This window comes from Ursus maritimus, unplaced genomic scaffold (assembly GCF_017311325.1).
Source record: "Ursus maritimus isolate PB19 unplaced genomic scaffold, ASM1731132v1 scaffold_3, whole genome shotgun sequence".
NCBI classification, from domain to species: Eukaryota; Metazoa; Chordata; class Mammalia; order Carnivora; family Ursidae; genus Ursus; species Ursus maritimus.
Window position 1 is genome coordinate 91,140,817 of NW_024425563.1, and position 14,440 is coordinate 91,155,256.

The 14,440-nt window shown below is 47.2% G+C and overlaps 1 long non-coding RNA gene across 2 annotated transcripts in view; it reads left to right on the forward strand.

Moving 5' to 3' along the window:
• The window catches only part of LOC103674590, a 42,286-nt gene that overhangs the window by 6,990 nt on the left and 20,856 nt on the right, over positions 1-14,440 (forward strand). For both annotated transcript variants that reach the window (XR_571660.1, XR_571661.1), the window contains exons 2-3: positions 9,741-9,922; positions 14,008-14,169. This is a non-coding gene — a long non-coding RNA (uncharacterized LOC103674590). The remainder of the gene's footprint in view (positions 1-9,740; positions 9,923-14,007; positions 14,170-14,440) is intronic.

The window sequence follows — 14,440 nt, forward strand, 5'->3', positions numbered from 1 at the left end:
TGCCCCTCCCCTTGCCCCTCCCCTTGCCCCTCCCCTTGCCCACTCAGTTCACTCCTCTTCTGTGTGCGCCTAATCCCTCCATCACCTTCCCTGGGATGAAAAATATCCTAGTTCCTTCTCTTCTGGTAGGACCTGAATTCTCTTCTTTTATCTTTTCTTCTTTGTTTGGATGGGACAGAGTGGAGGTTGGGACTTAATTTTAATTTCTAACAGTACTTTATCTTTGATTTTTCCTTTTCTGTAGAATCCTATTCTTTTTTTGGGTGCCATCTCATTTCAAATCCCTCAGAATATTAATTAAAAGTTTTCCCCTTTTCAAAATATTTTCCTCTGTTTCCTAATTATTTGTGTTTTCCCCGGTGTCATTTTTCCTTTGTTTTGCTCTGTCACATTGCAGACTTCCTCTAATTGTATGGTGATCCTCAGCAGTCCATTCGCATTCAGCAATGGAGCAATGGTCACCTGGCTGGCGTTCCTCTGTGGGTGGGGCTGATTCTCTGGTAGGCTTTACTTCAGGGTGAACTTGCGGGGAGCTGACCATTACATTAAAACACCAATTTGGGGAGTGCTTTGCCTTGGGTGTCAATGCACAGATCAGCTGTCCTAGTTTTCCCAGATAGATTTTGTTTTGTTTTGCTTAAAAAAAGAAAAGCAGTCTGCTTTTTTTCACCTGGATGGCAAACATTTTATTGGGCATCATTCTGTGTGTAGGTGGGTGGATGGGGGGATGTTATAATGTCAATGGTTGGTTATACAAACTTTCATTTACACCCATTGTTGTCAGTTCTGTGCTATGTTCTACAGGACAGTCAACACTCTTTTTAAGGACACTGTCCCCTTGTAGACCCCCAACACACACACACACACAAACACATGAGAATGAAACTTTCTCAATCTTACCTTCTAAATGACCCTTCATCCAAACACTGGCTCTTCCAGAAATTTTGGAATTTTCTTGTCTGCTGGTGACTCCCATTATATCCTATTTGTCATTGTTTGTTAATGCCTTTTAATTTGTTTGCTATAATTTATAGATTATTTATAAGGCAAATTTAAAAACATACATAAAATTAGAGATAATAGTATAGTCAACCTCTCTGTGCTTAAAGTCCAGCTTCAACAATTATCAATATTTTGTGACACTTATCCATCCTCTTACTCTTTTCTTGAAATATTCAGAAGAAAATTCAGACATCCTGTCATTTGACCCATACATACCTCACGATACATCTCTAACTGAAAAATACATGTGTATGGGAGCATGCTCACACCTGACAAAACTAACAATAACTCCTTAATATCACATAATACACAGACATTATGCAAATTGTTTCAAGTATCCCAAAAGTGACATTTTAAGTTTGAATTGTTTGAACTGTGGTTCACTATCATGGTCCACAACATACCTTCAATGGTCACATTGCTAAAGTTTCTTTTACTTTATAACAGTTCTTCTGTGTGTGTGTGTTTGGGTGGGAGGAGGTTCATATTAAATTTACCAGCTTTGCTGGGGTAACAGATGACCCCCAAATCTCAATGGTATAACAAACAATGTTAATAAAAGTTTTTATTTCTGGCTCCCATTGCACATTGTCTGCAGTTTGGCAGTGGTTCAGCTCCTTTCCATGTGTCTTCTTATTCTGGGACTCAGCAATTTGTGTCGGGATGTTCTTGCCACAGAAATAAAAGGGCAGCAAAGCCAGTGACGGGATGGTCGGCAAAGCTTTCTTAGATGTGGCCTATTCTCACTTACTCACCATGGGGCAAAGCAAGTCATGAGGCCCAACTGGTATCAATGGGACAGGAATGTACACAGTTCCACTGGGAGAGTGCCCATCCAAAAGGCAGTAGGCACAAACGTATGATCCACTTACGAATGAATAATCCTTCCTCTTGCAGGAAGGGGAATGAATAATTGGGCAACAATAAAATGCATTGCACATGCCTTTGATCAATTACAGAAACTAGGTCATTTATTCTGTAGACTGTCCCGTGTTCTGAATATGGCTGATTGTTTCCTCATGGTATTGTTTGATTTGTTCTTTTATGTCCTGGACGCTGGTATTGAAACCTAGAAGAATGACTGGGTATGAGTTTGATATTTCTTAAGGCAAGAGTCCCTCATGGATACTCTTCATATGTACTTCCTGTTGTACCCCCTCTGAAGCCACAGTACAGTTGATTAACCCACTTGCAGTAATGCTGTTTGATCAATGAGCTCAGTTGGTATCAGCCTGATCCTTCCATTAAAAAGTCTCCTATCAACCATTCATCTTAGGGTTTCAGCCTCCATTCATGATTATTGCCTGGATCCATTGTCTCATTAGTGACTGCAAAATGATGATTTTTTTTTCTAATTCAGTCCATCTTTATTTATTAGGTAAGAATAATGAAAAGTTATGATGAAACTGCCATATTGAATCATAGCTACTAAATTTATTTTATATTTTGGGGTCTGAGTAAAATTTCATTTGAAAAAAATTCATTTAAGGCAGTTCAGAAATCACTGAGCCAGAGGATCTCTTGGGGACATTTTAGCTTTAATGGTTTATGATTCAGTGACCTGTGCTGAACCCATGTTTCATGACAGGACAAAGAAGAACAGCTGGTAGAAGTTCTGTTGGAAGTGTGCAAAGGTAGCCAGTTAAATTCTCCCTCTGGCCCAAGGAGGCTGGATTATGATGAAGCCATGGAGGGATCCCCTGAGCAACAGCTTCTTGTAAGGTGGAGGGAGAATGACCTTCAAGCCTTCAGTCCTTGGAAGCCATACCAAATGATTATCTTGCCAAGTTGTGCATGTAGATGTGCCTCACACCAATCTATGATAGAAAGCTGCAGTTAAAAAGCATAGCAAACACAGCCTTGATGCTTATCTTCTCCCCATCCTCCACTATAGGACCTTTCATATCCTCTAAAGTACCCTGGGACTACCCCCATATTTTATGGGATGACACTGAGAAACACAGGGACATCCATCACTAACCTCTTCTCATGGCCTATCACCCAAAGCCTTGGCTGCTTTGAAACCATCACCTGCCATGACTGACGTACACATCTCTGCTCTATTCTCTGACCTCCTTTGAAGTAGGAAGAATGCCTCTCCATATTTATGTTCCATTTCATCACATGCATAGAAAAGTAATTCTCTTGGGCGCCCAATGATTTACAGAGATTTTAGTGGAACAGCCCTCTAAAGTTGAACCCACTGCTTCTTCTCTTGTGACTCACATGTTTATGGGACTTAGGAGCATGAATCATCGGAGTGACAGCCACTTGATTATCACATATCAAATGCTCCTTCTCTTGCTTCGGCTAGGACATGCAGGTGGCCCCGTGTCCTGATATAAATGAGGACATTGTTGGGCCTTTTCTTAACACGAGAGCTGCAGTGACTAGTTATGCCAAGTAAAGCAGCAGGATGGGAGATTACCTCAGATCTCAAGTGCAGTGACATCCTTCCCCATGTGGATGTTGACACTGGCTTCTGCCACATAGGGTGGTCCTGTAGAGAGTCAAGATGGAACCTTGCTGATAGAAGGATTGTGTTTATTCTGAGGTCCTCGCTCCCCTCTCAGGGAAAGCTGACTGCAGAAGGAGCAGCAGGAAAAACTGAATGGGAAGCCTTGGGAAGCGGCCTGATCTACGGCAACGTTAAGACCAGTGTAGAAAAAATGTACGTGTAAAATCCAGCAGACAAAGAGGGTCACTTGGTTTGCTACGTAAATCAACATTGGCTCTAATGGTCTAAATCCCTAAGAAAGTTTCCTGTTCTCACACCTTTGCTTGCTTCCAAGTTTCCTTTTAGACAAGTCTTGGAAGCTCTGAAATGTTCTCATAGACATGAAAGCAACTCACTAATCCCGCCACAAGCAGGAAGGTCTCCTATTACCTCCCAGGCATCAGATGATGATCCATCAGGCTGAAAATTATGGAAGGAAAATTCTTTAATTTATGAAGGTTATGACATAGTGAACACTAAAGTTTAAGTTCTTGAAGTCTGGCCAGTATAAACAATTTTACATAAAACTATTTACTCCTATTCAGAAGCAGCCAAAATGACCCAGTTGTTTGCGACACATGGGGCCCTGGTGTTTATCATCAACTGATTAGACTTCTTTACAGTCAGGTTATAAGAGGACAATCGTCACCCCCTTAGCCGCTGGTACAAATGTATCCTCTTTTCCCCTGTAGAAGGCAATACCCAATGATCACTATAGAATTTACAGTATTTGTAGCACACATCAAGGGCATGTGCATGCGTGTGAGCTCTCCAGATCCCCAGAGTCACTAACAAAAGAAAAGCATAGATGTGCTCAGTGTTAGAACAACAATAAGGCCCTTAGAGTGATGCTCACACTAAGTGCTTTTGAAGTCTGCTTCCCGTTGAATTTGGGTTAAAGCTGACTTACAATAATAAAGATGCTGCGGGTAAACATTGGCCTTTCAGAAAGTGTATAAATTCAGTTGCTTAAACAGAACAATAAAGTAAGTCATTGACTTCTTATTTCAATTTCAAAGACAGGAAAAAGGAGTGATCAGAACTGGTATTCTATCACGTAGAACCAGATTCATCTTATTTCATTTATTCTAGAACCAGCAGTTTGTCCTTGGTATTTCTTAGAATGATTTGCTGTGAGGTGGGGGCTCAGAAAATTGGACCCACATCTACCTGTCCCCTTTGTACACTTCCAGAATATGTGGATCAGCTTGCTTTCCTTCTTCTTTCTTTACAGAACTCTTTCGCTGCCCTAGCCCTTGGTTCTTACAACAACAGAGTGTCCCCGTGTTTGATGGAGAGTTTTCTTCACAGTTCACTCCGGTTCTCCTCCTCATGGCTCAGTCGCCTGCCCGGCCTAGTTGAAAGCAAGAGATTCCACTAAGGCAAACAGAACTTGGTGTTCCTGACTTACATTGGTGTGGTCAGTTCACCAGGCTTTCTTTTTAATAATTAGGTATCAGCTCAGTTCATGAGCTGTACGAGGTGGAGATCTTTCCCAGGTCTATCTTCCCAGGTATACAGTCCCATCAAAAGCAGCCTGCTTCTGATAATTTGGTGTGTTGGCCCCCGTAACCCAGCAATGATTTATTTCTGTAGTCACCTCCAGGGTGACTTTGAAGACCTTTGGAGTTAGAGGATGTGGAAGCGGCAATTCTGCTGGGATTCAGTGTCTTTTCTTTGACCCATAGGTATCATTACATGGAAGTTAGTGGCAGGGGCCCTGGAGTCCAACAGCCTTCAGGTCACATCTTTGTTCTGACAGACATTCTGTGGGAATTCAGAAAAGCTTCAGAACCATTCTGGGTCAGTTTTATCTATAAAATAGGGATAATATTTATCTCCTAGAATCATCATGAGGATTAGTGAGGTTATGGATGTAAAATGCTTCAGGCAGAGTAAGGTCTCCTTAAAAGTTAGCTGCTGTAGTTGTTATAACTAGTATAAGATTAGTCTTCTGGAAGTTAAGGGTGGGGCCTCCCAGGATGTACTTCACCTGTTTTAATATTTCAAAATGCAAATGCCTCGAATGGATCCTGTAACGTGAAGTGCATTTCTCTAGAAGCAGTTGATAGAGCTTCACCTCAGTTGAAGGAACAGACCCACCTTGTCTGCCTCCTGCAGGGAGTAGCCCACAGAACCCGTGCCCCAGTGTGGGAGCAGGACCTTTACCTGCAGCCACAGACAGGGTTTCCTGTCAATTCAGTTTCCAGGAGCTTAAACAACAGAACTCTCTGCAAGTTTGTTCCAGAAAGAGAAGTACTATGATCATGGCTCATAAAATCAGGCTGGGCTTTCCTTTCACATTCCCTGTCTTGTAACCCTAGTGAAGAAAAAAAAAGAAATCCGACCATCAAGCAATCCCTACTCTAGGCAAGATTTATGTTCAGCCTTTCTGACATTTGGTTCTTTTACTGGGATCAGGCTCATTCCAAGATGCTTATGTTCAGAAAAGTCCCCTGGAAAATTTTCCACGCCAGCAACAGGAGACGGCTACCTGGCCGATCCGCTCCTCAGTTGCTGGCAGAGACAGAGAAAAGACTCAAGAACCTTCCATGGATGTTTACCTCCCTGTCAGGTCTGCTTGGGCATTAACTCTTTGTAGTTTGTGACTTAAGGTGACATTCCAGGTTCACCTGACTCACTCATGTTTCCCTTGCTTCTAACCTTCTGGTGAGGGAACACATGCCTGAGATTCTTGGAGGGGTGGGCCTTCCCTGTGCTGCGTGTCCTGAGCTCTGGGTGCCACGAGGCAGGCAGATGGCCTTGGGCCTAGTTCAGTCCTCACACATTAAGATTTGGCCCACATCTCCTGCTGTGCTAGATGTTGGGGAGCTTTTGTGAAAGAAACGAGTTTTCCTCTGAAATTTTCAAGCAGAGGTCACAGTGGGCTGCTGGGAAGGCAAGAATGGCCATGACGATTTAGAATAGAAGAGATATGGCAACCACCTCTTGCTTGGTAGAGGTGAGAAAGGGAGCCATGACCCCCAGGGAGAAGAATGATAATAATCATCCCTGATTCTAGAGAGTACTATGGTGTCACTGAACATCTGCATGAGCAGATGGGGAGAAGGGGCTGTCAGTGAGCTGGAGTAGGATTGGTCTTTGCTTTATGATTTGTTTGTTTGTTCATCTGAACTCTTCTGTTCTGCCCCAGAAGGACTCTTCCATCTGGCACAGTGGTCAAGAGCACAGCCTCGGTGTTAGATATGCTAGGGTGACCATTCCAACTTTGCCACTTATAAGATATGGACCTTGGTCAGGTTGCCTGAACTCTCTCATTACTAAAGAAAATAGCTCCTGTTATAGAAATTAAATGAAAAGGAAACACAAAGCTCCTAGAATGGTACCTGCCAAGTAATGCGATGGCATTAGAGGGTAGCTAGTGGAGGTGATGGGGGCAGAGGTGGTGAAGGCTGTGGAGAGATATGGTAATGGAGGTAATGCTCTTGGTGAAGTGTGGTGAAGAGGGGACAGTAACACATGCGGGCTCTAGCTTTTCACCACAGGATTCAGTGGTTCTCCACGGGTGCCACAGCAGGTGTGCTGGCTTGGAGAGGAACCAAGGTTTGTTGGCCTCACCCCTCTACTGCTTTCTCCCAAGTACATTTTCCCCCCACTCTGCCTGCCTTAATGGAACCAGACTTACTAATAAGATGGTTCCATATTCCTGACACATGCCTCACCTGAGCCCCTCAGAGACCTGGCAGTGAGCATTTCCTAAGAGCCCTGGGTAGAGACTGACCTTTGAGTATTACTCTCTGGGGAACCCTGTCCCCCCTCCTGGATCCCCAGCCAGACAGGCTGGGCGTTTTTCCATGCCATCAGACTGAGGTCAGATTCAACCTCATTCCTCCAAGGGAAAGGTACCATTTCCTTTCACCAATCCCCCGGAGCCAAACTTCATCCTGCGATTGGCCTTCTCCCAGAGTGACTCATCAACTCGGAGTCTGGCCTTGTGCTGACCCCTGACGTCTTCCTGAGACAGGGTGAGACCTGCTGGGAGGAAAGGCAATCATTATATCATCCCAGAGCCGAGGCCACATAAACACTTCCCTTCTCTAATGAATGGGCTCCAAAGGGCAGACTGACTTGTCTTGGTGTGGCCCTCTTGGGCCAAGGGTGTGGATGAGAATTTAAGCTAATGTTGGTGTTGAGAACGTTTAGATATCAATTTCCCGACTTTTTCCTCATTATAACAGGATGCTAAGGCTATTGTTGAAGGACCTTCACCCTTTTTTTTTTCCTTTTAGAAGACTTTACAGAAGCAGAATAAGAAACCACACTATTAACAGTGCATTGTCCAGAACGTGTGGGTGTACCATACGCTGTGGAGGCCGACGGCATGTGAGGATGAGTCTCAAAGGCTGCAGAGAGACAGGCATGCTTGTAAATGAGGAAAGTAGTGCCACAGCTGAGACGCCTGATAGAGCCGGGCCGAGGTGGGCTTGAACTGTGACAGAGAACGTGCCACTGTTTTCTGAGCCTCGGCCTCCTCCTGGGTGAGATGGGGAGACTCATGGTGCCTCCTTCATAGACACCATGCTAGGAATGTTAGATGAGGCTTATAAACTGCTTAGCCCTGTGCCCGATGCAGGGCTGACGCTCAGGCCATGATAGGACGGGACAGGCACCATTAGTGGGAGGTAAACCCCACACCACGGAGCCCTGAGCGGCGACACTAGGCTCCGGTTGGAATGAGCCTCTGGATTTAAGATGCTCCCGAGCCAGCATTCCATCTGGACCTTGAAGGAGAGGGTGCCATCCATGGTGGCGGAGGAAGTGGCTTGGCTAGAAAATGAGCAGGGAGCTGTGGAAGATAGATTCATTAGACAATGGGTGGCATCGTGGGGCAGATGTGGGGTGTGGGGGGCTGGAGTAGTGAATGGAAAACCGAGCTGGGTGGACATGTTGGCGGGCTTGACTAGCATAGTAAGAAATTCGTGGGAAGGCTCCATGGTGGTCCGTTCCCCAGCCCTGCTAACTAGCCAACTCCCGGAACTGTGAACTCCAAGAGGCTGTGGGCATCCCAGCATATTCCAGGCTTGTTTCCACCACAGGAATCCAGACCGACTGACAGCTTTGAACTATACCCATGGCATCTCTTCTGTTTCTCATGTACTTATGCCAGAGACCTATGTTGGATAAAAGCCCTATAAACAAGAAATGGGAGGAAGTTCTAGGCCAGTGGAATTGTGCCTGCAAGGATCTTGAGGAGGGAAGGAGGACCAGTGTCCCTGTGTGACTAGGATATACCCAGTGGTGGGGACAGTGGCATGGGATGAAGTGCTGGGCAGAGTTGGCCAGATGGTGAAGAGCATCCCGAGTCCGGGAGAACGGTTTGAATTTAATTCTATGTATACTGGGCAGTTACCGGGGTTGGGGGTGGGGGTGGATTAAGGCACTGAGTGACCTGGTCAGATTTGTGAGTGAGAAAGAGCACCCTTGCTTGGAGAGTGTGCTGGGATGGGGGCGGGGTGGGGGCGGGCAGCAGGACTGGAAGCTGGAAGCCAGCGAGGAAGCTATGCAGGGGTTGGAGCGGGGGGTGGTAGTGATCCGGATGGCTAAGAGGGGTGTGGGGTCCCAGACACAAGTCTCCATTCGAGTTTGTTTTAGATACAGAACCCTGGAGTTCAATAACGGATTAGAAGGGTCGTGAAGACAGGAAGGTAGAATTGAGAAAATGTTCAGTTTCTGGCTTGAGTCACCAGGTCTGGAGTGGAACTATCAGGGGAAATGAAATATTCGGGGATGAGGAACCTCTTTGGCCGGGAGGCTCAGGAGTTCTGTTTCTGAGAAATGCAAATGGAGTCTCAAGGGGGCGTTTGTTTCTCAGTGACCTGTTGGTGTTCCGGGGTGGGTGGGGCTGGGAGGTGAGGGGCTTGAGCCTCCCGAGGGAGAGGAAGGGGACGGGGCTCTGGGGCTCACACCCAGAACCCCGAAGATCTGGTGGTTGGCAGGAGGAAGTGGAGTGAGCACAGGACGTTGAAAGAAGTGGCCCATGAGCTGGGACTGGGGCCTGGGGACGTGGGGACGTGGGGATGTGGGACTCTTGGAAACAAGGCAGGCCTTGCTCAGCAGGGTCCGGCGCCCTCGGGGACGGCACAGGCAGACAGGTGCTAAGCAGTCTACACCGATCCCGATCCCCAAGTGGCAGAGTGGGGGCTGAAACGCACACCTGTCTGATTCCAAAGCGGATGTCTCTTCTACTCCACGGTGCTCTTCACACATCTTTATTCTGCAGGTAAAGAACTGAGCGTCAGGGGACGAGGCGGCTACCCAGACCAGCGGGGACTCCCATGGGGCTGCAACCCAGGGCTTCTCTTCACCCACAGCAGACTCTGTCTCCTACTCTGCGCCCACCATGGATTGAGACTCCGGGAATATATGGAAATGGCTCCCCCCGAAGAAGATGTAACCATGAAGGTAGAGACACACTTGACATGGGGGGGTCAGAAGGGAGAATCCAAGTAGGTTTGCTTTGCGTAGGAAACAACAACGAATGACAGTCTTAGCTTTGGGCTTTAGAGCAGGGACGTAGGTTTTCTGAGAGCTGGGTCACAGGATCTCTAAGGCCGACATCTGAGCGGGAACGCGTAGGGGGTGTCGGGTGCCCCTGGGGGTTCTCACCTCGGCGGGGAGAGCTGACAGCCCGCGGTGGTGCCTCGCCGGAAGCCGGAGCAGAGCCCGCTGCCCCGCCCCTGCGTGGGGGTTGGAGGGCTCAGTGCAGCTTGGTGAGGCAGTGGCCACCTCTGTTTCTGGAACCGTGGCCCCGGCTGCGGCTCCGGGGGCTGCTCTGCTCGCTGAGCTGTCAGAATCAGTTAGGCTGAGACAAACAGCCTGTGGCCTGATGCCTCGTGATTGTGTTTTATTTGACTGATTTTATTTTGACACAAAGGCTGCAGGAGAATGCCAACGTGCTGGAGCTTGACTCCGTCGGATGAAGCGGGGGATCCAGGAGTTAAGCTGTGCCCTGAGGCAGGTTGATGGGCCAGACGGGCAGGGTGGATCCCGGCGGTGGCGGTGGGAACACGGCCCCGGAAGATGGGTGGGTCGGCTGGCCACCAAGGCTCCAGGGAGACGTCTGGAAAGTAGGGGGCATCCATCTGTGGCTTCTAGCTGAGCTGAGCAGTCTGCAAGGAAGCGGCCTGCAGTGCTCCCTGAGGGGACAGCTACTTTCAAAAGTGGAGCCCTACGCACTCTGTGGGGCCACCTCCTCGATGGGAGGAGAGGAGCCTTGGAGCAGGGCTAACTTCGGGGTGGACCTGGAGACCCACCCGGGGAAGCTCAGGCTTCACCTCTCTGCTCCTGAATCCCAACTAATGCAGCTCCCTGAGGCCTTTGCTCTGTCTGACCACACACCTTCCCTGTCTTCAGGACGGGGGAAACAGCACGAGGTCAGGCCCTCCCAGACCAGGATCCCTGGCTGTGAAATCCGGAATGCACCTCAAGGAGATTCCTCTATCGCCCCCCGTCTCTGAGCAAAAAAGCGTACTGCAGACAACCTAAGTGTCCAGTGATAGGTAAATGGATAGAGGAGTTGTGTGTACATCCAGCGGAAAAGGAGTCAGCCATGGAAAACCAGGAACCCCTGCCATTTGCCACAACAGGGATGGATCTCGAAGGCATGATGCTAAGTACAATAAACCAGCCAGAAAAGGACACAAGACACATGATCTCACTTACACGTGGAATCTAAACAAAACAGACAAAACCCCAGACTCAGAACAAGGGATCGGACTGGTGGTTACCTGAGGTGGCAGGTGGGGGAGGGGGACTGGAGGAAGGCGGACGAAGGTGTGAACTGCCCAGCACGAGGGACGTGAGCACCAGGGACGTAATCTACGGCATGACCACAGCGAGCTCGGCTGTGTGATATACGGGAAAGCTGTTAAGAGAGTAAATCCTGAGAGTTCTCATCACAGGGAAACATAGCTTCCTTTTTTTTTTTTTTTTTGATTGTATTTACCCGAGAAGATGGATGTTAGCTGAACCTGTTGTGGCCATCATTTTGCAATATATGTAAATCAGACCATCACGCTGCATGCATTTAACTTACACAGCGATGCATGTCAATTATTTCTCAATAAAACTGGGAAAAAACACACAGCAGAGATTTATTACTAATAAGCCAACAAGGAGACAAAAATGAAACAATAAAAAATACTCATCAAAAGAAGACACAAAGAAAGAGGAAAAAAAGCAAAGAACAGATAGAGACAAAGAGAAAACAATAAACAAGATGGTAGGTTCACATCAGATTATATCAATAGATGTAAATAGCCAAACACCCCATTTAAAAGGCAGATTATCTGACCAAGCGAAAAAAAGACCCAACGACAGGCAACCTCCAAGAAATCCACTTTAATTATAAAGATACAGACAGACGAAAAGTAAAAGGATGGAAAAAATAAACCATGTAACAGAAACCGAAGATAGCCACAGCGGCAATATTAATATAAAACACAGTGAATCTGGGGGTTAAGAGTATTACCGGGAATAAAGAAGCTCATTTAATAATGATAAGGGTTCAATTCATCAAGAGGACATTCCAACCCTAAATGTTCATGCATTTGATACTAGCGCTTTAAAACACCTGAAGCAAACGCTGATAGAACTTCAAGGAGAGAGAGACAAATCTACAACTGTCGTCAGAGATTTCAGCTTCCTTCTCTCGATCATTCATAGAACAGGTAGATAAAAATCACTACAGGTGCAGAAGACCTGCTGCTTAACCGGTTTGGGGGTCACTATCTTGATTGTGGTAGTTTCACGAGGTGTACATTTATGTCAACGTTTGTTTCGTACACTGTGAGTATATGCAGGTTTTTAAAAAAATACAGCTAACACCTCAATAGAGGTGTTAAAAATGTAACTCGAAGACTTTCTGGAACGTTTCCAATCACTTAAAACCCAAAGTTTAAAAAGGGAGGGGCGGAATAGAACAGATAAGAAGTAGGACTTCTGGAGAACCCTGGAGGTTGGGACTGAGAAATGAATGCAACCACAAAAGGGTTGTGCTGTGTTCTCCTCTAGGGTTTTGATGGATTCATGTCTCACATTTAGGTCTTTCATCCATTTTGAGTTTATCTTTGTGTGTGGTGTAAGAGAATGGCCCATCAGAAAGGATGAGTACCCACCATTTGCATGGACATGGATGGAACGGGAGGAGATTATGCTAAGTGAAATAAGTCAGGCAGAGGAAGACAATTATCACATGGTTTCACTCGTATGTGGAACATAAGGAATAGCACGGAGGATCACAGGTGAAGGGGGGAAAACTGAATGGGAAGAAATCAGAGAGGGAGTCAAACCATAAGAGACTCTGGACTCTGGGAACCAAACTGAGGGTTACAGAAGGCACGTGGGTGGGGGGATGGGGTAGCTGGGGGATGGGTATTAAGGAGGGCACGTGTGGGGATGAGCACTGGGTGTTATACACAACTAATGAATCGTTGAACACTATGTCAAAAACTAATGAGGTACTATATGTTGGCTAATTGAACATAATTAAAAAAAAAAAAAAGAGGGAGCAGGGTTCGGGCCTCACAACAGTGAGCTTTCAGCAAATGGAAAGCCGCCCCATCCACGGAGAAACTGTCCCACAGAAGTTCATAATGATGGCAGAGTATACTGGAAAAGGTTTTATTTCGATTGATTGATTGATTGAGAGCACTAGAACATGTGAGCGGGGGGAGGGGCAGAGGGAGAGAGAGAATCCCAAGCAGAGTCCATACCCTGCACAGAGCCTGACATGGGGCTCGATCCCAGGACCCTGAGATCATGACCTGAGCCGAAACGAAGAATTGGACGCTTAACTGACTGAGCCACCCAGGTGCCCCCGGAAAAAGTTTTAAATAACAAGTAGCAACATGCTACAATGTTTTCAACAGTGCAGTACTTCCTAAATGCAAGATTAGCTACAGATTGACTACCCTTCTACCACCATTCTCCACACAGCCCCAAAGAGCTCTTTTAAAGCAGGAAAGTAGGTCACACCCTCCACTTGCTTCCAACCCTCCCACAGCTTCCCACAATGAGAAGAAATCCGAGAACTCCCACCCTGCCTCTGACCCTGCCAGCTTCCCCGCCCACATCTCCTACTTCTCTGCCCTGCCTGGACGCTACATCCTTGGATCCCGTCCCAGGTGCTCACCTGTCCAGCCTCTGCCCAGAGTCCTGGCCCCGCACCCTCTACAAAACAGCCCCACAACTCACCTTGGTTTCTGCAAATCCCCGCTGGCCATACGATTTGTGCATTTGCCCTTAGGCCCCTTTTCTCCTGCAGAATGCAAGTTCCACGGGGTTCTGCATCTCTCATTCAGCATTGACAGCATTCCTGGACCTAATAGTTGCTCAATAAATACTTAGTCATTGACTGAATAAAGGGTCCACGTGGTTGCCACATGGGGGGTGATGGGGAGGCAGGGGAGCAGCTGGAAAGTAAGTAAGGCCCAGAGTGTGTAGGCCTTGAGTGCTGTGTTAACGTATTTGGGTTTTTTATCTTCTAGGAGCTGGGCGAGCCACAGAAGAGCTTTCACCTCGGGGAAAGGAGCAAAGTTGTGCCCCGAATGATCACTCCGTTGGCTGGCGAGAGTGGCTTGTCTCCCAGAAGCAGAGAGATCCCCCTGGGGGGGTCTTTGCAGTGCGCCCCCAGGAGCCTTCAGTGAGAGGTATGGCTTCCAGCGGGGCCTGAAGGATTTCAAGAGGAGGAAGGAGGAGAGGGGATGGGGAGGGTGTGTGCGGGAGGGGACAAACTGAGCTCTCATGGGGCCATGAGATGGTTCGTTTGCGGAGTGTAGAGTTCCTTCAATCAGGGACAAACTCTTCAAACAAAATCACGTCAGAACTTCCACAAGGAACCGTCTAAAAGTGGGGTGGCTCTCCCTGGGGCTGGGGAAGGGGCCCAAAGCCAAGCCCTGTGCCCCCATCCATGGGCCCCCA